Here is a 26,470-nt window from a genome sequence, read left to right on the forward strand (position 1 = left end):
GATTCGCTTTGTGAAGAATTTGATGTTGCGTAATTCAAGAAGTATCATCAACGCACGTAACTTATTGTGTAAAACGCGTAGAACCACTCCAGCCGTCAAGGTTGATAGATTTAAACACATCAATTTGAAAGCACTGTAATATTTAGCTCTCCTTATCAACATCATAAACGTGTCCTGCTGCGCAGGTGCGCGTATCGCTCTACTGATACGTAGTGGAAAGAAGTTCATAGGTACACAGCCCTGTGACATCACAACTGTACCTACAGTAGACATTCCATGAAAGTTTGAAAAGGCCAGTATAAAGACTCACATATGTTCCTTTCTTTAAGGCACACTTCGGGAAACACCCAAGAAGCTTATTCGGGTGCTCGAAAGAGAAAACGGTGTGAACAGGGACTAATTACGCTATAGCATTCTATTCTAAAAATGGAAGTTCATGAGCTCTTTGAAATTTTATGTGCACAATGTTTTTTTCTGCAAGTGAAACATAATGAAGTCGCGCTCACAAAGTTTTGAATACTTATTCTAAAGAAAAAAATCCCCGCCGTGGTGGTCTAGTGGCTAACGTACTCGGCTGCTGACCCGAAGGTCGCGGGTTTGATTCCCGGCTGCGGCGGCTGCATTTCCGACGAAGGCGGAAATGTTGTAGGCCCGTGTACTCAGATTTGGGTGCACGTTAAAGAACCTTAGGTGGTCAAAATTTCCGGAGCCCTTCACTACGGCGTCTCTCATAATCAAATGGTGGTTTTGGGACGTTAAACCCCACAAAATCAATCATTCTAAAGAAAAAAAACTCCCTCAAGTTCATCATCCGACTTTTAATTCTGGAATGAATATATATTTAATTTTCGTCATGTGCACTGAGCGATAGATTCCGTGAACTTTTCGGTTGGGCCACCAGCGGGATTATTTTCACTGTACGCGGTCTATTTGTCAAGATTCAGAATTTAAAGCGAAGATGCTTCCGGGGTCGTTTCCCAATGCTAACGCCACTTTTCACAACTTCCTACCTAAGGCACAATGGCTGTTTCACTCACGCAGCACCATTACACCTTGTCTGCCACCCCGCCGCGGTGGTCTAGTGGTGAAGGTATTCGGTTGGTGACTCGCAGGTTGCGAGATTAAATCCCGGCTGTGGCGGCTGCATTTCCGATGGAGGTGGAAATACTGTAGGCCCGTGGGCTCAGATTTGGGTGCACGTTAAAGAAACCCAGGTGTTCGAAATTTCCGGCGCCCTCCACTACGGCATCTCTCATAATCATATGGTGGTTGTGGGACGTTAAACCCCACATATAGATCAATCAATCAATCAATCACCTTGTCGGCCCTGTATCCAATTGTTGGACGGACAGCTGTGTTTACTGGTGAAACTATTGTCTGCTCACACTTGAGCCGCACAAATGCCGCAGGTCAATTTTCACCTCTCGTAAGCAAGTAAGAAAAGTATGTCAATACTTTTAGAGAAAAAAAAACAACACAACAATTATTTTTTCCTCTCCTTGGCCTCTCTCGTTCACCCAGATGAAGCACTCCGCATGTGCTTATAGTAATTGAAGGCAATGCGCTGGCTATCGCACAAGCTTACGCAGACATATGCTTGATTTTCTATGGGCGGCTCTGGTGTTTAAAGAAGTAGTGACATAAATAACATCAAACAAGCATTGTACGTGTAATAAGGTGCTTTTCACTTTAATTAAACAAGCGTCGTTCATGTGCATGTACGAATTATTGTGATTTTTGAAACTTTTGAACAAGGTTTAGGGTATGGTTTCAGATACGCCGTAAAAAAGGCTCCGGAAATTTTGCCTACCCAGCTTTCCTTCGGCACACTGTTGAATCTATAGCTAAAACCTCTAGATTTCTCGCATGCACCCCGATTACACCTCCGTGTATTTCTGCACCTCCATGGGCACGATTAAACCCACAAGTGTGTGTCATCAGTGGGGCCCTTACCAACCGCATCAGCCTGGCAGCTTTTGGAAGATGATAGTCTTTTTTGCGTTACTTTGACACAAACAACTTAGTCTCTCTGTCTATCGGTCGACTTGCCTATGTGTCACCCGAAGCAGCTGAAACCCAACCACATCCGCAGTGCCCACTATCATTTATCTGGTTTCGTCGTTCATACGTCGGCATATTGTCAATTAAAGGGAAATATTGGACGTGTCTGAGGCTCAACAACACGTCAATATCTGTGGTGTTTCTCCATAAAATATAAAAGGCCTACATATATCTAATAAACATGGCGTTCATTACGCTGCGCTGACAATTCAACAACATATATGCACGAAAAAGCGGGTGTTTCCTCTGCTTTGCTAAGACGATACGGTGGTGGCTCACGAAACACTGGAAACGACCGAGACTCAATCATCGACTGAAGACACATATTTCCACCCTCGCCGCTAAGGCAGAGAAATACGCAATCGCACTCGATAAAAAAATATTTCTCGAAACATGACTCTCTTACGCGATATCTCCATACCAAATCTTTCTGGCACCTCCTGCGCCACCTCATTCACCCGTATTCTACCAGAGACGCCTTCAGGGGGTTCTACGTGGCTTTCCTGGCGATAACATGGACTTACGCCGTGCAGTACAAGTACGTCAACACCACGTAGCATCACGTGCCCACATCATTGTATGACGGCCCTGATAATCCCGAACATTTAAAACTGTTCATGGTAATCGAAGTTGAAGCGACGATACAAAGCATGGAAAGTGCTCTCCCCCGAGGCCCAATCAGGCATAGATAGGGTTACACCTATAGCCAAAGCGATGACATGACGCAATTGCTAATCGATAAGATATACCACTACTGAGACGCCGAAACGCTTCCTATGAAGTGGAAATCTGCCGAGCTTAGTTTCATCCCGAAAGCCAGCAAAGCGCTCAACATTGATAAGCTTCATCCGATACCTCTCTCGTCATGCACTGGTAAGGTAATAGAAAAAGTGATACAAATTGATTGATATGTGGGGTTTAACGTCCCAAAACCACTATATGATTATGAGAGACGCCGTAGTGGAGGGCTCCGGACATTTAGACCACCTGGGGTTTTTTAACATGCACGCAAATCTGAGCACACGGGAAAAAGTGATACAAATAAGGCTAACCGAATATCTAGAAGAATAGAGCCTCCTGTCTGACACCATTTACGGCTGTCATCCCCATCTGTCGGTGCAAGACATCCGTCTCTACATACAACATGAGATTGTCCACTGGCCCAGTTGAAACACTCACGAGGGGGGGGGGGGGGGGAGTCACTCTTGCAATTGATTTCAAGGGTTCCTCTGCCAACGCTCGGCACTTAAGAATCGTTTAAAGCTTACGGTCACGCTAGTGTGGCCCCAAGTTTTTCGCAAATGCGCGGGACTTTCTTACTTACAGACGGGTCACCATCCGCGTAGAGGACCTAATATCGAGGACCATTACGACGGGTGATATAGGTGTTCCTCAAGGGGCTATCCTTTCACCGCTCATCTTCCATATTGCCCTTATGCGCCTCCCAGAGGCCCTGAATAAACTTGAGACGCACGTTATGCCCTCTATTCTGATGACATTACATCTGATGGCGCTCGGCCAATCTAGACAAGATAGAAGGAACCCTTAAACGGGGTGCCTCCTTCGTTGAAGAGACGAGGCGCAAGAGTGGTCTGGAGTGCTCCCCCACAACATCCGAAATCCTTGTATATAGAAGTAAGGCACCTTACACTACCTCTCTCAACGTACAGCTACAACGTACATGCGAACTTTCTAAGTAATACGACTGTATGGTCATTTAGTGTTATTATTATTATTATGATTATTATTATTCTAGTGCTATTAATATTCTGTGCAATAAGTAGCTATGTTCTGCGCTATGTTTTTTGTATATTTCAATCATGTTTTTTTTCTACTTTTAAACATTGTATCCAGGTTGATGTCCTTTGTCGCTGTGTAACCACTTGCGCAAGTATGTAGGTATGTCACACAATTGGTCCCTCTACAAGCCAGTTAGGCTATGGGACCAAACAAGTGTTTGCGAATTTTTTTGTTACATGGGTGCGAAAGTTACAATTAAAAACATTTTAAAAAATTGGAACTTGAATTAACGAGGTTGAAACCATCCGAGTTTTATGGACCTATTTCAATAATCAGGGCAACAACACATTTGCAATACATAAACTAAGAACTCCATGTTTTCACATTTCTCCTATGATTATCCGTGAGCCGAATCGACACCGAACGATGAAAGTACATGACATAAAGACCACGAACGTTGAGACCCAGTTGTGACTTCGCTAGTTCCATAAACCTCATCACATGACTCATTCAGGTTTTCGTTATGAGTCGCATAACCTATAGACTTCCTTATCTGAGGATCTTGAAAGCAGACGAGCGAGAAATTGACATTCATACGTGTCACTCTTAACAAAGCTCTGAACCTTTCTCCGCTCACACTATGGGAACATATGCTTCAAATGGAGCTTCCCAATTCCTCGTCTGAACTTTTTTAAGCCCACCACATGGATCAAGACACATACCTTGCCGTCAATAAACCAAGACGGCAAACATTATCAGAATTTGGCAGCGAAGTCTCCATTCGCAGAAGGCGGAAACAACGTACGCCACTTGAATGGAGGCAGGACATTATCATAAAACCACTACCACGGAATATGCATCCTTGATTCCAGAAACATCGACGTCGGGCATGGGCTCACGAAAAGTACTAAGACACTGAAGGCGCCTTCTTTGTTGATGCAGCTGGACCAGTGAGCGGCAAGTACACGGCAACCATTATTGATCTAGGAAAACAGATATATTGTATATCAGCACAGCACCGGGGCACATCTAGCATGGAAGAAGCAGGAATTGCCCGCGCTCAACGAAACCCGGGCCCACCTTTATTCTCACACAATCACAACCAATCTACTGAAATTTCTATGAAGGCTACATGACCAATTTCGAACCGAGCCCTTACACAGCTACCAGCACCACGTTCAGAGGGAGACTCGCAACAGCTGATATTAATACTTGGTCAATTCAGAGTTAGAGGCAATGAGCTCGCCCATGCCTCAGCCCGAAAATTACTCTTCCAGACCTCCAAACCAGCATATCGCACCCGCCCTCAGCTGTGGTCATGGACCCGCTTCTCCCGTATGCGATGATTCTAGAACACCAAAGACTCGAACGACAGAAACTTTTACACCCATGGCAACCCTTCCGTATGAATTGACAGGTAGCGTGCCGTCGCCTACAAAGGTTGTCCTACCACAAGACGTCATCATCATCATTATCATCATCATCATATTCATCATCTTGACTACGTCCACTGCAGGACAATGACGTCTCCCATGATCTGCCATACAACTCGGTCCTTTGCTTCCTGCTGCCACTTTATACCCGCAAATATCTCAATCTCGTCTGCCCACCTAATATTGTCTCCCTCTAATCCGCTTGCCTTCTCTGAGAATCTGGTCAGTGGTCTTTAGTGACCAGTGGTTATCCTGCCTACGCGATGCATTCCAGGCTCATGTACATTTCTTCTTCGTGATATCAACTGTGATATCCTTAACCCCGATTTGTTTCCTTATCCACTCTGCTCTCTTATTGTCTCTTAAGGTTACACCTATCATATTCATTTCCATCACTCGCGTCGTTGTCACCAACTTAAACTGAACCTTCCTTGTAAGCCTCCAGGTTTCTTCTCCGTAGCTAAAAACTGCCAAGATGCAGCTGGTACATACCTTCCTTTTGAGGGATGGCGGCAATCTACCCATCAGAATTAGAGAGTGCTCGCCATATGTGCTCCGCCCCAATCTTATTTTTTCAGTCATGTCAATCTTGTGGTTCAGCTCCGCAGTTATTACCTGTCGTAAGTAGACGTAGTCTTCAACACCTTTAAGGGCAGTATTACCTATCTCGAACGCTGTTCTCTTCTGAAGTTTTACAGTACTTTCGTTTTCTGTAAATAATCTTACGACCTGTCGATCTGCTCTCGTTGTCTGATTAATTAAGCGTGAGTTGCGATTCGTCTCCTGAGTTACACAGCAAGGCAATGTCAACGGTGAAGCGCATGTTACTAAGGTATTCCTTATTAACTTTTATCCATAACTCTTCCCCTTCTAGGCCTCTGAAAATCTCCTGTAAGCTCGCGGTAAATAACATTGGGGCGAATGTATCCCCTTGTCTTATACCCTTCTTGATTGGTATTCTGTCGCTTTGTTTATGGAGCACAATGGTGGTAGTTAATCCTCGAAATTTTTCTTCCATGATGTTTATATATGTTTTGTTGGCCCCCTGATTCCGCCGCGTCTGCATGACTGCTGATATCTCTACTGATATTTCTACCCCAATTCGTGAGTACTGTCAAAGATAGATCCCAATACATGTACGCGCACCACAGTGCCGCTTCTGCGCCAATAAAATAGCTACCCTGTACCACACAGTATGGGAATGTCGACACAACTCCTTTGCAACCCGGGACACAACGCAACACGGAAGCATGAGAGGCCGCTCTGTCCACCTCGAGTCCGAAGACCTAAGAGGCCCTCGGAAAACGTGCGAGGACCGTGGCCCGCTCCTATGGGATCCTAGACTAACCCCAGTATTCTAGAACGGACCTTCACTCAACGCTTCACCTTCACCTGAGAAAGCCGATGGGAGTGCCATCTCTAAGAACGGCAAGGCACTACATATCAGAGATAATTTACTGCGATTCTTGAGTACGACAGCGTCATTTTCAGCCGAGCAATGGCGCAGTGCTCAATTCTGTCAAGTGAAGGGTGAAAGTCGACTCGATAAGCGTTTGTGAATACGGGGGTAAGAATACTACTAAGCGATGTACTCGCGCAGCAAATCATATTTAACGTTGTATTTTTATTGTAATTAGAATCCCGTTCCTCAACACTTGCCGAGAAACATGCAAATGCGGGGCCAATTTTTATTGAAAAATTTACATGAAAATTACCGGAGATATGTGTTTGTTTTCTTACGAAGCTTCTTTATATTGCTGAATACATTTCTGGTAAAGCCCATACACGCTATTGCTGCTCATAATAGGATTGTGCTGATAAGGAAGGCATCGCCAGTTATTCTTGCCTAAGATTGCGCACATGTGCAAACTGTCTGCAGTGGATTCACCATTGTTCAAGGAACGTCGTATGTCATAGATACTCTGATACAAACTTTCGCACTGGTACAACCAACTGTTTCTTCTTGAACATTTCCACGAAACAGCAGAAGGCAATCATTGTTTTGGACAACAAGTCGAAACAAAGCTTAAAATAACAACGTTAAATGTCTTCTAGTAGCCATATGCTACATTTAAAGGTGCAACCATGTGTGATACGCGTTTATTTCTCGTTTTCTCAGTGTGCGTCAGCAGTGCAACAATGATAATACGGGACGTAGTTTTTGTAGTTGTTCTTACCACGACTTATATCTTGCAATATGGCTTTTCGATATTTATAAAGGAAAATGAATTGAAAGAGGTAAGGTCAAGTTTTATACCTCAATAGGTCTCTTTAATTTACCAGTGGGTTTTACGATTACCTTAACAATCACTATGATTTTACATGTTGTTCACTGAATTTGTAAAACACGCAGCCTTGAAACCTATGCCGCGGCATACGGTGATGTAAAATGGGTCGACTCTATGCTGCTTTTCTTTTCATAAATCATTCAGGACATGTAATATGTATTTAAGTGGAAATATATTTTTTTCTTAAACATCAATTACGCTGTTTGTTGCAAACGCGAAGTATTGTGTTTACACAACTTTTTGTATGCTTGCTGTGCTATGCTATCTTAGGTTGTTGAAAACGTGGCTTAGAGTATTGTACAGGGCACGTGGCACGTATTATAAAATAGCACTTGAGTGTTAGCAACACATTGAAGATCTTCGTGCATGGTCATTGCGTCGAACGAAACTGCCCACTCGACGCAATATGATTGTAGAGAAGTTTTGTTTTCGCTACTCTGCATCTGGAGTACTGACATAGTATTGCGGCCCTTGCAAAAATCTGAAAATATATATAGGCAGTGTGTAGTGACTTTTCAAAGAGCAGTCATTTGTTTCGCTTGCCTGTTCATTTCAAATTGTATAATGCACTTGTAATGTTATTTTAAAACATACTGAAAAGGGTCACACTGCTGCGTACGTAAAACGTACTGGTATATAGTGAGCATCAAGTCATTTTACTGATCGTGAGTCACCTGACTAACTCGTCTTTCTCAGGACGGTCTCGTGCATTTTCATGCGATGCAAAAACAAAGTGCGCATGTCTATTCTGTCTTGTCCTTAATAGTGCTAGCAGGCTCAAAATTATCTCCCGTTGGCACTTTCAGGTATTCAGTAATGTTAGTCATCTGCATTTCATATGTTTTTCAGTTAGAGTACTCGATAACACATCACTTGTATCAGGCTGTATATTTGCTGGTCGTATGCAAAATTGGCCGAGGCGGTAGGTCAAGTTGTGCGCTTCATGAGACATTCAAGACTTTGTCGTTAATAATCTTTCGCATACCACCTGTACGCATCCAGTCTACAAGAACAGGACCGTTGCTTTCAGTCAGCAAAATAAGCGGATTATATTAGCTACTATTCTTGTGATGAAATCTGAATGACAACCAAATAATGACCGGGCCAACTAAAGTGTAGCAGAAGTTACTTCAAATAGTTATGTGATAAATCTGAAGGAAATTAGGTAGTTGTATAGAAATCTTGCTGCCGGCACTAAGCGAAAAGTTCGAATAACGCGAAATTTCAATCCTCGATCTTTTTTCTGGTTCTCATAACGACAGACAGCCACACACAGGGATGCATGTGTGTTTGGCTCTTCCTCTTTGTCCGCCGTCTTCACGCCTGTTTTCACGCGACAAGCAGAAGGTTTTCCAACAGATGCAAAGTCTTCGAGGTATGGCGTGATATAATTTATGATGTTAAGTTTCGATGAATGGACAACTTTATTAGAAACCCTCGGAAAGCGCACCTGCTCATACAGGGCGAATCTCACGACAGAACAAAAAGGCGAAGCCTATGCTGCGTTGCGAGACCACTGAACTGTGCGTAGGTCTTCTTCGACTCTGGAAATGTTATTAGTAGCCTGCCATCACGAAGGCGTGATGATTTCGGCCAATCATAATACAGGGCACCGCCATAGAACATGCTATAAACTGGCTATCAGACGCATACACCTTAACATTAGGATTACAAAATGCTAGAACTGACACGAATAAAAATTACCGCCGCTTTGCGATGCCAGGGTACAGTGGTTGTTCTGTTTTAAAGAACGCCTTCCTTTTTTTCCCCACTTCTTAGAAGTCACCAAAGCATCCCAAGCATGCCCTCTTTCGATATGAACATGGCGTCTATGACATATTGTATAGATGTGTCGCTGCAAACACGTTGTTTTGTTTTCGAAAAACAATATACAGCAATATCACTAAAATGTACAATGAACAATCGAAATGTTTGCGTAATGCCCTAAACGCATTATCGATGAGTGTTAGTGCAAACGAAATGAGCAGCTGCCCTACTTCTTGAGGAGGAACGCAAATGTGCATGCAGACAATCCGCCTCAGTAGCCTTCGCTGTAATGTCAACGCATGTCATCGCCGATTATATGAGGTAACTAGAACACTTCTCAAAACATTCTGAAATTTTGTGATTAGAATTGGATGCCTGAGGGAAGGGGCGACAGCTTCGCAGGCCGACACGTTTAAGGGAGTACAGTTGGGATGTCGCATTTTCCCATACGAATGGCAGTTTCACAGCAGCGTTAGCCTGCTGCATAATGGAAATTATTTACTTGTCTACTTCTGTCGACCATCAGATACCACCGTTGTGCTATAAATTTTTTTGATTCTATTGTCGCAATAGCAATTATGTCAACACCAAGCAAGCTTTGCCTGCCAGCATTAAAGTAGCTCTGCCCTATTTATTCGTACGTGTATATGGCACGTAAGCATTAAAGTAGCCCTGCCCTATTTATTCGTACGTGTATATGGCACGTAATGGTTGCCCAGCAAACTCGCGCCAGAGTTTGCCTGTGTTTCCACCCTAACGATACCTCAAACGGCACCGAACGGCCAACCACATCCGCAGCGCCCACCAATATTGCTCAAGGTTTAGCTTTCATAGTTGTGCGATTGTCAATTAAAAAAAGCGAATATTGCGCATATCTTTGGCGCCATAGCAACATGTCTGTGTTTTCAATGTCTGCCTTTACACTAGAAAAGGACACACACACAACACTCTAAGGGCTATAGCGTGTAAAGCGCTGTGCTGACACTGCAACGCGATGCTCAAGAAGGTGTTTCCAACGCTTTGCTACGACGGCATGGTGGTGGCACCTGCCCGTCGCTTTCCATTCTACATCTTATCACCTCCGTGACTTTCTCCGCGGTCGCGCATGCCTTCGTTTTCGAAGATAACTGCCAGATGGCGATCGCGTTTAACGTGCCTAGAAGCGCTTGTTCGCCTCCGTTACACGCTCTAGGCACTCTAACGCAGCGCCTTCAAAATACCATTCACCGATTTTCTTGCGCCGAACATCCAATAAACGTCTTGTTCACTCTCTCCAGACGCAAGACTATCGTCTTGCGACGACATTTACTGTGTAACACGTAGGTTCAGACCAATTTTTTTTTCGGGGACTTATTCGGCAGCAGAAGCGTGCGCCGCGATAATTTCACCCTGGGAGAGGAGGTTGGTGAACGTGCGCGCTGCTATCCTTGCGACGACCTGCAGAACTGTTTGTTTTCCGCCGCGGGAGGAGAGCGCATGTGCCCGCGGCGCCCGAGGTCTCCGAAGGCACCCGGGTGTCGTCTGATACATCTACCACTCGCCGATTCAAATATGCTCCTGAACAGCAATGATCGTTGATCGCCGGCACGGTTTGCCAAAACAAAATGAAGCAATTAGAGCATCTTAGTCCCCGCATTTTTATTTATATATGTTGGATCAGATGCTCTTCGGAAAACAAAAGGAATGAAGTGGTAGAATAAAAAAAGCAGACGATCTCTAATCGTAGCAAGGCGCGTGCCTAATATCACTCATGCGCAGCTTGAGGATGAATTTCGCACGTTCTTCGATATACCAGGGGGGGATAAACAACAAGAGGGAAGGCAGGGAGGTTAACAAGGCACATGCCCGGTTTGCTACCCTACGCTGGGGGAATAGGAAGAAGGCATAAAGGTGATAGAGAGAGAGGAAAGAGAAGAGAAAGAGAGAGAGAGAGAGAAAAAAGGAGGATTGTCAGTCGATCGGCTGGTGCGTATGCAGCGGTGGCACTACACAAAAGTTAAAGGTGGTCACATAGGCCTGTAGTCCTCAAAAAGCACAAGACAGCTTTGACTGCTTTTTGAGCTGACGAAAGGCGATGACGGTGTTCCAGTAGCATCTGCACAGAGAGTGGCCGATCGTCCAATTGTCACAATGCGTCCGAAAGCTTCTGTCTTTCAGAGGAAAATTGAGGACACTGGCATATCAGATGGTCGATGTCTTCTTTGGTGCAGCAGACGTCGCATTCCGCATTGTCGGTCAATCCGATGAGGGTTCTATATGGTTTTGTGAAGGCAACCCCCCACCAAAGGCGACAAAGAAGTGAAGCTTCACGTCGACGAAGTCCGGATGGAGGTCGAAGTTCCAGTCGAGGGTTTATTTGGTATAGTCTCGTATGTCTTATGCTTGGGGTGTTCCACTCTTGCAGACTCAGACTACGTGCCAGGTGACGAAGTTGCTTTGCAGCGTCAGTCCTTGACAAAGGAATCCGAAGGGTGTGTTCTTCTTGGTGCGATGTGCGAGCCGCGTTGTCTGCGGAATCATTGCCACTGATCCCACAGTGGCCAGCAAGCCACTAAAACTTGACCTCGTGGCCTGTTTCTGTGACGTGGTGAACAAGCTTGACAACTTCGTGAGTTAATTGATCATGGCAACCTCGTCGAAGGACTGACTGCATGCTCTGTAGGGCTGGTTTTGAGTCGGAAAACACAGCCCACTTACTCGGTCTTTGGGATTTGATGTACTCTAGGGCGCCACGCAAAGCCGTAAATTCTGCCACCGTGGACGTAGCGACATGTGACAGTTTAATTCGCAGAGTGATTACTCTAGCTGGAATCACCACCGCACCACCAGAACCAGACGCTGTGGTTGAACCATCGGTGTATATGTGCACGTGGTTCTTGTACATTTCGTGCAGATGGCTCAAGCCCAATTTTTTTAGGGCTGATGAAGGCAAATTTGATTTTTTCTGTATTCCTGAAATTGAAACACATACTTGCGGAAGTGTAAGGCACCACGGAAGATACACCAGTTTCTCAGCAGGCGTAAAACCTGACGTAAACGACGCACGATGAGCACAGACAATTGCATTAAATTTTGTGCGGGGCCTTTCAGTAGCGAGGGTTGCCAAGTGGTGGGAAGGATTCCTAGCATGTTGCCTGAGGTACGTACGCATCGTTTCAATGGTGATGTGCGTCATGATCGAGTAGTCCTGTGCAATGGCAATTGTTTCAGCTGTCGATGCGCAGCGGGGTAAACCAAGGCATATCCTAAGCACTTGGGGTTGAATATTTTGGATTGTGCTCAGGTTCGTTTTGCACGTGTTAGATATAACAGGTAGGCTATACCGCAGGAATCCAGTAAATAATACCTTGTACAGCTGTAACATAGACTCGACAGACATTGCCCAACTTTTCTCAGCAAGAAACCTGAATAAGTGGCAAATGTCAGTCAGCTGCTTTTTCACGTAGTTTACGTGGGGTGTCCAAGACAGGTTTTGGTCGATTGCGACTCCCAAGAACCTGTGACTCCGGCTGCATGACACCAACTGCCCGTTAATTGATATGCCCTAAGCGGACATTGGTTTTCTGGTGAAAGCCACGACTGCACACTTCTCACTTGCGATTTCAAGCCCTTGTTTGCGTAAGTGGTACGATGTCACTGATGCTGCCTTCTGAAGTCGAGCGCGAAGTTGAAGTCGAGTCACACCTGATGTCCACACACAGATGTCATCAGCAAAAATGGAAAGTCGTACACTGCTTGGTTGCTTGCCAACTAGTTCAATGAGTGTTAAGTTGAACAGCGTCGGGCTTAGCACTCCGCCTTGCGGGACCCCTCGGCTGCAGTAATACTCGGGTGTCGGGCGATTCTCTGTCTGCACGTGAAATTATCTATTCTGTAGGTATCTCTGAACCCACGTATATATCCTGCCACCGAGTCCCACTCCTTCTAGTGCGCTGAGAATGGCTTCATGGGTGACATTGTCGTATGCCCCTTTAACGTCAAGAAACAGAGCAGCCGTTAAGAGGCCCTCTGGTAACCGTTAAGAGGCCCTCTGGTGTTCTGCATAGGTCACCAAGTCAACTACATTGTCAATTGACGAGCGGCCTGAGATGTCAAAGGGTGACTCGCCGGCTTTGAGAAGTGGAATCACGTGACTTGACTTCCATTCCTGTGGAACTATGCCAGTTTGCCAGGAGTCGTTGTACAGCTGCAAGAGTGCCGGCCGAGCTTGATCTCCTTGGTGACACAGAGCGCGGTAAGTGATGCTGTCAGGTCCTGGCGCTGAAGAACGTCTACACAAAGCAAGCGCAGCCTTTAGTTCATCCATTGAAAACGAAATCTCCATTCGGGGATCACGTGAGGATACAGAAAAGTCGGGCATCTTTGTCCTAGTTGAAATTGAGGCGCAGACAATCCTTCGACAGAAAGAATCTGCGACATCAATCTCTTCGCAGAGTAAGTGAAGTGCCAGAGATTTTAATGGGTAGCGCTGAGTAATGGTTGTACGAAGACCCCGGACAGTTCTCCAGATTAGTGACAGAGGTTTTTTGGGATCCAAAGACTCGCAAAAAGATACCCATCGTTGCTTGTCCAACTTGTCTATGTGACGCTGTATTTTCTTTTGTGTGCGTCTGGCCACTCTGAGATCAAGTGACCTCGTGCGTCTATAACGTCGTTCTGCACGACGACGAATCGCTCGGAGTTTCTCGAGATCAATGTCCATATCAGTGCGAGATGAGCTCACAGGAAGCGAACACGTCGTTGACTGTAGGGCACTCTTTATTGCGTCCTCTAGGTTGAAAGGTGAGGCGCCAACATAGTATTCCATAATTAACTTGTATTTTTGCCAATTGGTGCACTGGACGACTCTGGAGGACTTGAAACTTGGAAAGCCGTCAATATTCAGGTATGTTGGAATGTGGTCACTGCCCCTTGTTTCCAAATCCGAAAACCAGTGCACTCTGCGTGTGAACGAGCGTGAGACAAAAGTGAGGTCCAGGCAACTGCTATCGGCCGATCCGCGCAGATAAGTAGGGCTGCCGTCATTCACGAGGATAAGTTCACATTCAGAAGCGAAATACACTACCCGTCTACCTATAGTGTTGACCCTGGAGCTTCCCCATAAGTAGTGGTGGGCATTGAAGTCACCCGTTATCACCCATGGCTGGAAAGTTGAATTCGAAATTCCGCGCAAGCCCTCACGGTCTAGGCGACTTGATGGATGTAAGTAGGCTCCGATGATGGTGAATGTGGTCTTCTTGTTTCTAACTGTTAGGCAAACGTACTGCTTTTCTTCGTCAGGGGGTACAGGGTGATGAACATAAGTTAAGGCGTACCGTATGAACACAACGACCTTGCTGCGCTCTCCGTGGGTAGAAGACATAAAGCACTCATATCCAGACAGTCTCATCTGAGCTGACAGGTTTGGTTCACAAATCACAATTATGGAGAACTGGTTCGTGAATACATATAGCCGGAACTCGGACATACGCGCCCTAAGTCCTCTGGCGTTCCACTGAAAGACAGATGCGTTCTTGACCTCCTCTCGAAAGGATAACATGTTGCGGGCCATCGTTTTACCTTAGAGCTGCAAGCACCGGACTCAAAGTGTCCAGCACTTGGAGTGCGCTCTGCGCTGATGGGGTGTTCATTTTGCTTAGGAGCATGCGCATTGTGCTCATAAGGGTCTGCAACATGTTGATGACCTGGCGGTCCTCAGTTGTCTTTTCATCAGTGGTTCGTGATGGCATCGAGGTTGGCGGGGATCGATGTACCTCTGAAACAGGCTGTGTTCGTGGAAGTGATGGCCACTCTTCACGAGGTGGGAGTCTTGACCCTGATTATGTTTTCGGTGTATCCGTCTTCATAGAGCTTGACGATGGGGGGCCAGCTCTTCTTGCTTGAGATGACGGGTCTTCATCGGCAGATGTCACGTTGCGTGATGATCTTCTGTGGTGACGCCGACGTCGCCTGACAGTAGCAGTGGCTTTCCTGTGCGTTGAATTGTCGCGCACGATGCGTTTCAGTGCCGCATGTTTATTTCTCACTCGTGGGCAATCTTTAGACGACGCTTTATGAGCGCCGTGGCAATTGGAGCATTTGGAGGCAGTTGCGGGGCAGGTGTCTTCTGAATGAGGTTCGGCACACCGCGGACACACGACATTGCTGGTACATACTCATTTGACATGTCCCATCTTGAAGCATCTGAAGCATTTTAGGGGCTTCGGTATGTATGGATGGACCTGACGGCAAACGTGACCAACTTTGACGTGTGGGGGAAGACTGTCTCTCTCAAAAACAATCTTCAGGCATCGTGACTGTCCAAGCCTTGTGATGCGCTTGATGAGGATGTCACCTGTAGTTGGCTTTATCAAGATTGGGAAATCGTCAGCGGGAATGGAAATGTCCACGTCATAAATGACGCCAACATTGCCCTTACAGTCAGTGGGGATTACTGATTTAACTGTGACTCTGTCGATTTCCGAGATGTTCTGTAGGCTTTGCAGCGCGCTACGGTGTAGAACATCAACTGCCAGAACATTCTTCCTTGAGCTGATCCTGACGTCTTTAATTTCATTTGGAGCGAGTCCTTTGAGGTATGCAGAAAGTACTTGCCTGTTAAGTCCCCGTAGGTTGGCTGAAGGGTCCACAGCCATAAAGAGTATAGTGTGGGGCCAACGCTGCGCGTTAGCCTGCACGGTGGATATACTCGTCGTCGACAATGTTCGTAGCAGTCTTCTTTTTGCATTGCGGCTCATGACGACTGTGTAGTCGTCATCCGATGACTCGAAACAGTCGGAATAGAGCTCCGTTGCCTCGCTGTCTGTGCCACTTGAGGTGGTCCCACGTTTCCTAGCCGCTGCCAGACGTAGCGGTTGTCCACCTCGAAAATCCTGAGAGGCTTCTTCATCCAATCTCGCAAGGAGGGAGCGGCAGCTCCCAGAATTTGCGGTAAAACAAATAGAAAGTTTGAGACAAGGGTACAAGCGTTCAATGAAATAGACACTTCGTCGTCGTCCTCCATACCAGCGCCATAAAAAAACTACTGCACGTGAAAGAAAGACAAACATTAATGAAGCACGTTTGAGCAGACGTCGATTGATTTAACAATAGAGCGGAGAATGCCTCGAGCTGTGAATCAATACTGCATAAAAAAAAGTTAGATCTTTCGAAGCTCCGTCCGACCAAGAACAGCAGCGATAATGGGCGAGGGCTATATCTACAATGTGAAGGAAGCGACAGCATGTATAAAAATTATTTTCGCAGCGAAACGGTCGCAGCTGCGACACTACGCTAAGCTTAAATTTCCAGATATCCCTGACTAGCCAAAGTTCTTGTAGCTTCCTGAAGGGGCTCTTTTCGTATTTGAACGGAGATTTTACTGACCTGTGCTCAGAAATGAAGCCAAGAAGTAGCCATAATATCACTGAAAACTGATAAAAGCAGCGCCAAACGAGCGAATTTAGAGGATACTCGTCACGAGTTAAAAGTCCTCGGTGAACATTTTACCAACCTCGAAAAAGTTTTACGTGTTTGGTTGGTGTAGCTTCGCATGAATGATTGGCTTTTTGAAAGTTACAAATAAAACTAGCTTCCGAAGAAAGCAGACACACGAGAAAAACTTTTTCCTCGTTTTTTGGTTAGTAATTTTAAAATTTTTCTTTATTATGAAAAACTCTCCTGGTATGTGTTTTTTCATTAGCGCAAATTTCATGCCACGTTCCCAAAAATATTATTTGAAGTGAACGTTTCCAAAAGCTAGCCCGCTTTTTTTGTAGCAACCTATTATTCTTACGTCAGTATAAGTGTGGTCATTATATTTCACGTCTTCTTAGCTGTAGCTCTAATATAAAAATAGAATAAAACATAGCAAACTTCAAAAACATGAACAAATTATATGGGGCATAATTTTGGTTTACTTCTCTTTTAGTTCTTAAGCACAACTGATCCCATATGGACGTACAACACGAGCAGCAAATGGGACAACCACTGGTGTGTGGTGGATGTTACAGAACGACTTCAGGAAGAAAGTCTTGTATACCAACATACCTACTATGTGAAGTTCCCGCAAAAGCAGAAGTATACAAAAATTTTACGAGGCGTTGCGCTGCACTGCTAATTGTCATTTTCTTATGTCCAGGACTTCCGTCAAAATGCATGGCGTTTTTAAATACCAAAACAACATGATTACTGGCAGAAAAGGTAATCAGCAACATCTGAAATTACTTGTTCCGATACCCCTTACAAAAACTCGTGTTGTAGCGTTTGTACGCTTATATAGCCGTATATTCTCGCAAAGTTATTATTAATTTGTACACATGCACTCGAAACATACAGCCCTTGTAAAAATGTTAAACACTATTTTCTTACGAAAGATGAGAATACCACAGTAAATGTGTGTTGACTCACAGAAATAATATTTTTTTTTTTCGGGTGGTCTAACGTTCAGCGCCCTCGTAGAATGGTCCTCTCCGGAAGACGGGCATCCCATGGAGGGCTGAACATGGAAATTTATAATGAGCCAATAGTTCCAAATTACGAACTTTTATAAAAAATCTAGGCATATTTATCGACCACCAAGCTCCGAACTCGACAGATTCGAAGGGGTATATAGATTAGACACAATTATGAATTCGAATCTTGCCCAACTCGATTCATCTTAAAAATATATATCCAAATGCCTATTCAGATGATACTTGCAAATCGTCCGGCTGGACTCACGCATCACTTATGCACATTCTCTGGGAATGTGCAGTTTTAGCAAAAAAAAATGCAGTCTCCAAAGATGAGGCTGCGGTGCAGTGGGCGGCTGCGCTGCTTAGCTCCAATACTCAAGATCAGCTGTGGCCATCCAGGAAGCCCACGAGGCGGCGAGGAGACCGGGTCTCCAGTCCTCCTCGGGAGAGACCTCCTCCCAGGCCATGAATTTGCCGGAGTTGTTAATAAGGATGTTACCACCACCAATTCGGGTGTGGTGCACAATACAGCCCAAAATTTTCGATGGCTTTTAGATGGGTTGGCGTACTCTGAACTCGGCAGTGATAGCATTCTAACAGTTGTCTATGTGGACACTAGAAAACCGAAATAGGAACCACAACTAGTGTTGCCAATTGTAAAGTAATTACGCAATCTGCAGGGCATATTCAAAATATTTCGGCAAGCATGGGTTAATAGGGCAATAATACATTTTTTTATCATGTGTAGGGTATTTTTCACTTTTCGCTGGTCATCAATAGGCGAAAAACGTAGATGACTGATACATGTCGGAGAGTAACGTTCTTAAATTCATAAGACGAATGAATATATTGCTTTGAATAAAAGCTTCATTGTTCGAACTTACATGTCGCCAGCACAGCACACAAACGAGAGGTAACACGTCACTCGCCCCTGCGCTATAGAAATATTGATTATGAATGGCGACTGCTATCAACTTCTTGCTTGCTCTGCTTTCATGTGTGAAGTGTGAACGCTACATTTTATGCATACGGTAAGCACATTTCAAGTATATTTTGTGTTTATATGTGTAAACATTTATGATTCGTTTTTATATGTATACCACCTTTCAATGTGAGTGATATCTAAAAATCGCTTTGTGGCGCTTGTCAAGTGTATGCTATTGCCATGTACGGAAACCTATAGGGGTCATCATCAAGCTGATGCAGCAGGTTTTCGCCCAGGTGACCCTTCAAAATTTTTTAGGTAAATAAAATTGTTCGTTCATTGCGTGGAAAGGCCTCCGAAGACGGGCAAAATCGACTTAATGTAATTTTTCGATTTTTATGGCACGACGTTTCAGCATTTACAAGTGTTTCTACTATATGGCGTGTGCATTAGCGCAACAAAAACACTTAAACTGACGCCAAGCGCGCCTGATACTGGGACGGCACCCATTAAAGGCGCGAGTTCTGCCGAGGCATTGTCATTGTGAATGTAAGAGCATGCAATATTGTTTATATGCATAGTTATTTAAAGTGGAAGTACATCGACCTAGATAGGCTGTAACAACTGTCACTTTTCAGTGTACTAAGGTCGTGATAGTCACTGAAGTTTGGGTGTGAAAGTTGATATCTGCGTTTCCGTTGTTACTCAACCTGCATTATGCAAGCGGGTTCTGCAATTCTTGCCATGTAGGGCAGCGTACAGTTGTGATTTGTTCCACCAACGCATCGAGAACACCTCAATGCTGTCGTTTTCAGCTAATACGCGCAAGAAGCTAAACTTTTGGAGAAGCAGTACCTCCAAGTACACAGTCAACACACCGAGATGAGACCAGTGAGTGCTAGCGTTGCCTAATTTTGAAGTGCTAAGCAAGATTTATTTTTGGTTTGCATGAGTGTGAAGTATCCTGAATAACGCATGATACAAATTTTCGGGGAATAATATGAACTATGACAAACGTTTCACAGCTGGGGCATTCTATCTTGACTTTACGGCAACACAGACTTGAAATGGCGTTCTCTTCGAAGCACTCCTTTTCGTATAAAAACAAATATTTTCTCTGTAAGCACTGCAGCTATTAAGTGCACATTTCTGTTATTTTATTTAAAACAACATACACCTTTTATGAATAAGTAAACATGATGTTGCCCTCTGAATTTCAGGTGTACAAAAATTGATTTGAAAAGAAAGCCTAGAAATTCTAGCCATCAAAGTTCAAAATTTTTACAACATGCTGAGATATGCAGAGACGCTTTTAGGTTCCGGTTGTTTCGAGAAAAACAAGCACAGCGCTCCTCAGAGGAAGATATCTAGGAGTGGAGAAAGACGCGAGTGTCATTCGTAGCGACATGCAGTCCTTACCTACTGACGGCATCTATACTCCACCATTTGAGAAGCGTGAATTCAAACAAAGCTAGGACCCCAAAACTTCTCAGCGAATCATTTTACGTTGACAATCTGGTGGTTGGAGCACAGTCAGATGAGAAAGTACTTCAAACCTGCAGAGAAGCTAAAGAGATTATGCAGCAAGCAGAAATTACACTGAGGAAATGGACGACTAACTCGAATGGATTGATTATAGTATTAGAACACAATAAACAAACGACAAGCAAGGAACTGGCTTTAATTTATGAGGCAGTGTGAAAGTACTTGGAATTACATAAAATTCAGACAGAGATAATTTCCAGGCTACCGAAGTTACCGAAGTTTGCTAAGAAATGCTTCGCATTTTGAACTTTCTATGACGACATGGTTACACTGACATGGGGGAGATTAATAACCGAGCGTCGATAAGTGGCCATGCGGCGGGAAAGTACCGCCACAAAACAAATTATTCATATTGACGGTTGATAACAGCTAGAGAAACAGTGTCGTCATTGAGGGCGTTGTCGAAGTCAATCCTAGATGTGGTATATAATTTTAAAGTCAACCGATCAGCTGAAAACAATTGGCTACACCCGACTGCTGCACCTAAAGTTGCAATTGGGATCACATATATTGGTTATGTTTTAGGCAAAATAAGCTAGTGGCCCATTAGAATTCATTTCCTCCCAAACTGAAAGTTCATAATTACTTCTTTTTGATTTTTCAAGCAGCAATGAATTTGAATGTCCTTTACATTTCAGAAACCAGTTGCTTGACATTCCCATCCAGCCGTATATGCTTTTTCTTTCCCAGAGTAAAGTGACGTTGAGTTCTGCTAAGCTCTGCTAAGAGCTTTGATTGCACGAGAGCGATCGTGTAGAAAATATTCTGAATGTGTCAATAAGCCCTAAATGATAGTTTTTCTGTGAAAACGCTCGATCAATACGCATTTATTTTAATTAACAAAATCACAGCATATTCACGGAATGAATGATGATGAGTGGGGCGAAGCATCCATCAATCAGTCCATGCTTTCGGCCGTGCGTCCGTCCGTCCGTACGTACGTCAATTCGTGCGTCCGTTCATGCGTCCATCCTTTCATGTGTCAGTCCATCCGTACGTGTGCCCGTTCATGCGTCCATCCATGCATCTGTCTGTGCGTGCGTCCGTGCATCCAGTCGCCCGTCCAATCGTCCGTTCGTGTGTCTCTCTGTCCGCCCGTGCGTCCGTCGGTCCGCCCATCAAGTGAACACTTCAAGTACCGCCATCTCGCGTTTTTTTATTATATATTCATCATATACAAGTACCGTCATCTAGCGAACAATCCAAGAGCTTAACGAGAGTATGTGCCACATTTCTGCTGTCAGCGCTTTGTTAACACTGAGAGCGTGATAACGACACCGTGCTACAGTTTTCGTGACATATAGACGTGTGGATATGCACCCAAGGGCAGGTATGTGTCACTGGTATTTGGGTATGTGACACAGGTTAAGCACTACGACAACAGATAACGTATAAGTCACTCCATAAGGAGCTTCGCCCCTAAAAAGTTTTTTTTTTCTGATTCCAACATACGTGAAGTAGTTGGGCAAGACGTCTGACATGAATTTACTTTTTTATGAATATTCCCCTGCGATAGCTTTTCAAGCGCTGAAAAGTGACAAAACTTACTTTCCTTTTTTTCAGATTCTAAAGTCTTATTTAAAAACCATCTTACATATCTTGATTCAGAAAATGTATGTGCTGTCATCCGTGTTTCTCCAATGTTTCACACTAAAAGTTAGTATGCAAATTTTTTCTAGATAAAACTGTAGAAATCATTTACTTGGCAACGTTGCTCTTGGTTAAACAATCAACTGGATCATCATTACCCTATTGAAAGAGTTCTTTGTACACAGACATTGTAAGCCATTAAAGCGCACTTGATTTCAATGTAAGTCGATTGCACAAGCCTGCATTGTTTATGGTTACTTTAGAGGGTAAATATTACACGTGGTGCCCACATAATGTTTAAATATTTTGTATTTTTTAGCATTCAAAACAAAATGGTCACTCGGTGTTAGAAATTCCAAGAATGCTGCATCTGTAATATACAGCGCATACATAAAAAAAATTGACCCAGCTACACACTACTGGTGTGGCGACTGGAGAAAGTGTGCAGCTGGTGGCTCTTCCATAGACACTTCCCTTTACTCACCTTCACATGACTTCCACTCACTAACAGTTCTGTTCCACACCCCCTTTCAATACTGCAGTATACACGAGTACCTTGTGCTTTTAAATCTTTCATTCTCCTCCTCACTTTCCTTGCCCACCCGATTGCTTACAGTTGTACTGTAAGTGACTATGTATGCTTTATTTCTCTTTTCTGGTTTCATTTTCTTGTTGTCTTCAAGTTTTCCTGTTTTCCTTTCACTGTTTTCTTTTTTCTCCCTTTCTTTGTATTTATCTAACTTTTTTCTTTCGCCCGCCTATAGAAACGCTATCATAATATTCTCAGGCAGTTTTTTTTTCTGGTAGGGTGATTTAAATACCCTTTAGTCAAGGATACTCGCCTTCATGCTGTAGACCCCAGGTTTTGATCGTTACCTGCTCCTCTCATCCTTCATTCCGTCTTACAACGCGTCGCTACTGGACGCATTGAGACCTCATTCCTTTAAGAGCTTAGTCTGAAGATAATTCGTAGCCAACCTCCTGAAAGCACAAAGTGCTTCTCAGTATTCCTTCAAAAATTTGGAAAAAAACATCGTATATTTCTTCTTAACGGCGTTGATTTTTAGTCACGCTTAAGTCCTACTGTTTTCCGGCATAAAACCTAATTTTTAAGGAGGAACCACATAAGGAAGAACCACAAGGAGGAACCACAAGAGCGTGGAAAGCCAATTTTGCCACGCCAAGCGACGAATAGCCAAGAAGCGAATATAGTTATAGCATGGGGATGGGAAATATAAGTGAGGATTAGGGATACTGCGACAGAAGCAAGGGTGCTTTTACTTAAAAAAATGGCAGATTTCACGTACAGTGGGAATGAATGATATGAGAGGCAAAAATGAGGGAGGTTGCTGTAAATATCACTTTAAAATCAGCACAACGTTATCAGGCGGACACAAGTTATGCTGTATATGACTTTTAAATGATGATTATTATGTTTAGACGTGTCATTCGCCTTCGTCGTCTATTCATGTTACTTGATACCAAATTTGATATATGTTGAGCTAGTGAAACGGCTGCGAGCACGCTATGAGCGCAGCATGAAGTAATGTTTTCAATGACACACATATCATGATTATCATGTTTGCACCAGTCACATATCTTAGTCATTGATTAACGTTCCGTAGTACTAAATTTAGTATATGCATGTGAAGCTCACGAAACGGCTGCCAGCGTATCTTGAGAGTGGCAAGTAGTCACGACTCAGGACTTACATAAAATGCATGTCATGATTCTCATGTTAGGGTCTGTCACTTCTGTTCGCCATGCAGTCATGTCATACCATACCAGTTTTGCAACATGTCATGCGAACGAAACCATCGGAAGAGCAGCATGACCACGAAATCTAAAACATGACATTCATGGCATACATGTCATGATTTTCATGTTATGACTAGTCAAGTAAGCTCGTCATACAGTCATGTTATCTCATAGCTATTTTTGTCTTGATACCACTATCGAAACGGCCAGGAGCGCTAAAAGTCGTAGGTGGATAGATAGATAGATAGATAGATAGATAGATAGATAGATAGATAGATAGATAGATAGATAGATAGATAGATAGATAGATAGATAGATAGATAGATAGATAGATAGATAGATAGATAGATAGATAGATAGATAGATAGATAGATAGATAGATAGATAGATAGATAGATAGATAGACTTGCTGCACGTTTCATGAGTCAAATGAGGTTGCTCATAGGTTGTTTCTGCGCTTTTACTAGACGATGATAGGTTATATTGAGGTTAGTGCGATGCTTTCGTAAGGTAATACTAGGTGCCTTCTAGGTTCCTTATTGTTTTTTTTTCTAGGCTTTACCTATGTTCGTCTACGTCAATTTTAGATTACTTTTACGTTGTTGCTAGGCAAGAGTTGGGTGATCTACGCTGCTGCTGGATTGCTTATAGGTTGTTTCCAGGATTGAGCTAGAATTAAGGTTGTTTCTAGATTATTAGTTCTGTTCAGCTACAGAAGCGCGCAGCGTCACTTTAAAGCCTCGATGATTTAGTATAAGCGTCCCCATTTCTTTCCTTCTATGGCTTCCTTTCTCACACTGTCCCCTTTTCTCATTTTCTTTCCTAATTGTTCTTGTTATTTTCAACTTTTGTTTTCTCTTTCTAATAATTGCTAGTATTTGCTCTCTCACTCTTTCATATCATTTGGTTGTAGGCAATGAATCGCTATGCCTGTATGATGTATGCATTAGTTACTACCATGATCGGGACGCTTGCACGTCATGATGTCATTACTCTTGTGTTTGTTTCTTACGCACTCTTCTTGTATTGCCACTGCAATGCCTTGCTTGTAAAAAGTTTGTATCTTTTCCACTCCTGTAAAAACCTACAAGGAAGGTTGACAGTATTTTGTAAATAAATATGTAAATAAATATATAAATATATAAATAAATAAACACTCTGCTTCACAAAGCAGAGTTCTGGTATAACGATAGGACCTGCTTTACTGGTTAGTGGGCCTTGTGCAATTCATGGAGGACATACTCACCTGAGCTGTTTGGCCAAACAGAGTAGAAATTACTGATAGCTTAAACAGATTCTCTGTAATAAATACCTGAGAAAGCGGGCTGCTTCATAAGGATGATAGTTTCTGTAAGCATTGTACTCACCAAGGCTTTTACTGAAAGCCTAAAGCAGTTTTCTTTTGAAAGAGTGCGAGTCCTTGTCGAAATTCACTGACCGTTGTTTATAATCCCGCATACTTCACCGAACTGGAGAGGTTTTGTGACCATCGGTTCATAGGATAATTAATTTCTAAAGTGACCTCAGGCGCAAATATTAGAGCAAAGTGTTAATTAGTGCAACATAGGCTTTCTAGAAAACAAGGAGTATTCTATAACAGCTATTACAATATCATACAACAAATTTAACAGCGGACCAAAAAGATTGGGTGGTTTTCAAGTGCAATAGTAATTAAGCATGTGCGAAGCACGCATTAGGAAGTTTGCTATGCCCCTAATTTAAAATGAACAGATCGTTAAGAAGTAGGTGAACCTTCGCAATTCTTATACAGGCACGTTGCACATGCACGTCGCATACAATATTCAGATATACAAAAAAAGTGTGTAAATCAGGTCAGTGTTCCCTTCTTCCCATATATTGTCCGTATAGTGTTCCCTTCTTCCCGTATAGTGTCCCTGCTTTGCTTACAACTTATTTTCGTCAATTTCGGTGTCAAAGGAAGCAACAGCTCATGTTGGAGCCGGCCAGAAGGTCTTCTTCACACTGCTTACATGCACACTGCTCACAAAGAGAATGCAAACTGCTCGCCTATTTATCCTGCAGTTAGCACCATGACATTAACCATAACTTTGTTTGTGCGCATTTTATTTTGCGAAAGTATGTATTATTCTTTTTTCACGACCGTTGATACTTCAATATTTTCTTCTTTTCAGTGAAGCCTTGGCATGAGCTGCGAGTTCGGAACTCGTTCCTTGTAAAATATCGCCGTCCATCAATAACATGCGAACACTATTTTCAGCTCAAAGCAAAGCAAGGACGTCTTATCTATCATCCCGTATGCCAGAAAATTATTTTTAAAGCGCATCAAATGCCACAGAAGACCATACCATCACAGAAGCCGCATACCGCATTCAGAAACACCAGTGTTTGAATTGCTATGATAGAGTGCAAGTATTTTGTACATAAACGGTATGCTTATTCTGGCAGCAAAACGGTCTTATTTGGTCGTTTGTAGGGAAAGTGGAGGAAGCCTGCTTTACTGTGCACTTTTCTTGAATGATACAATATACTATATTCGATCACTTGGCTGAGTATTGGGCCGTTTCACGTGGCTTATGCCGAGCAGTTCTGCGAAAGCGTGAGGACCAGTGACGTCACACGACGCACAGTTGCCGTGCGGCGAAGGCCTGGTGATCCCTCGAGTGAGGTGTCACTAGTGGACTGGCGCTAGTCTCGCATGAGATCACTCGCTCACTAGTCCGTCCATCCAACCATCTGTGTTTCGTCCATCTGTCGATCCGCTGTTCGTCCGTCTATCCGTCAGTCTACCGTAACTTACGCTTGGCACGTATATTGCTATATTGTTTCAACCTTACAAGTGAGAGCATGGCTTAGATGGCGAATGTACGGAAATTCAGGGAGTAGGCAAAGACAAGTTTTAAATAGAGATTTGCGAGCATCATGTTGTCACCTGGTTCTGACGGTGAA

At 43.7% G+C, this 26,470-nt stretch overlaps 1 long non-coding RNA gene across 2 annotated transcripts; it reads left to right on the forward strand.

Moving 5' to 3' along the window:
- The first annotated feature begins 7,310 nt into the window (after positions 1–7,310).
- Positions 7,311–25,974, forward strand: LOC119167329 (uncharacterized). 2 transcript variants are annotated; one of them, XR_012883984.1, is made up of 6 exons: positions 7,311–7,472; positions 17,199–17,347; positions 17,409–17,470; positions 19,465–19,540; positions 21,758–21,850; positions 25,696–25,974. It is a non-coding gene; the product is annotated as an uncharacterized LOC119167329 (long non-coding RNA). The 2 variants fall into 2 exon arrangements; XR_005109205.2 differs by lacking the exon at positions 19,465–19,540 and having other exon boundaries at positions 7,315–7,472.
- Positions 25,975–26,470: the final 496 nt, after the last annotated feature.

Source organism: Rhipicephalus microplus, chromosome 6 (assembly GCF_043290135.1).
Source record: "Rhipicephalus microplus isolate Deutch F79 chromosome 6, USDA_Rmic, whole genome shotgun sequence".
NCBI classification, from domain to species: Eukaryota; Metazoa; Arthropoda; class Arachnida; order Ixodida; family Ixodidae; genus Rhipicephalus; species Rhipicephalus microplus.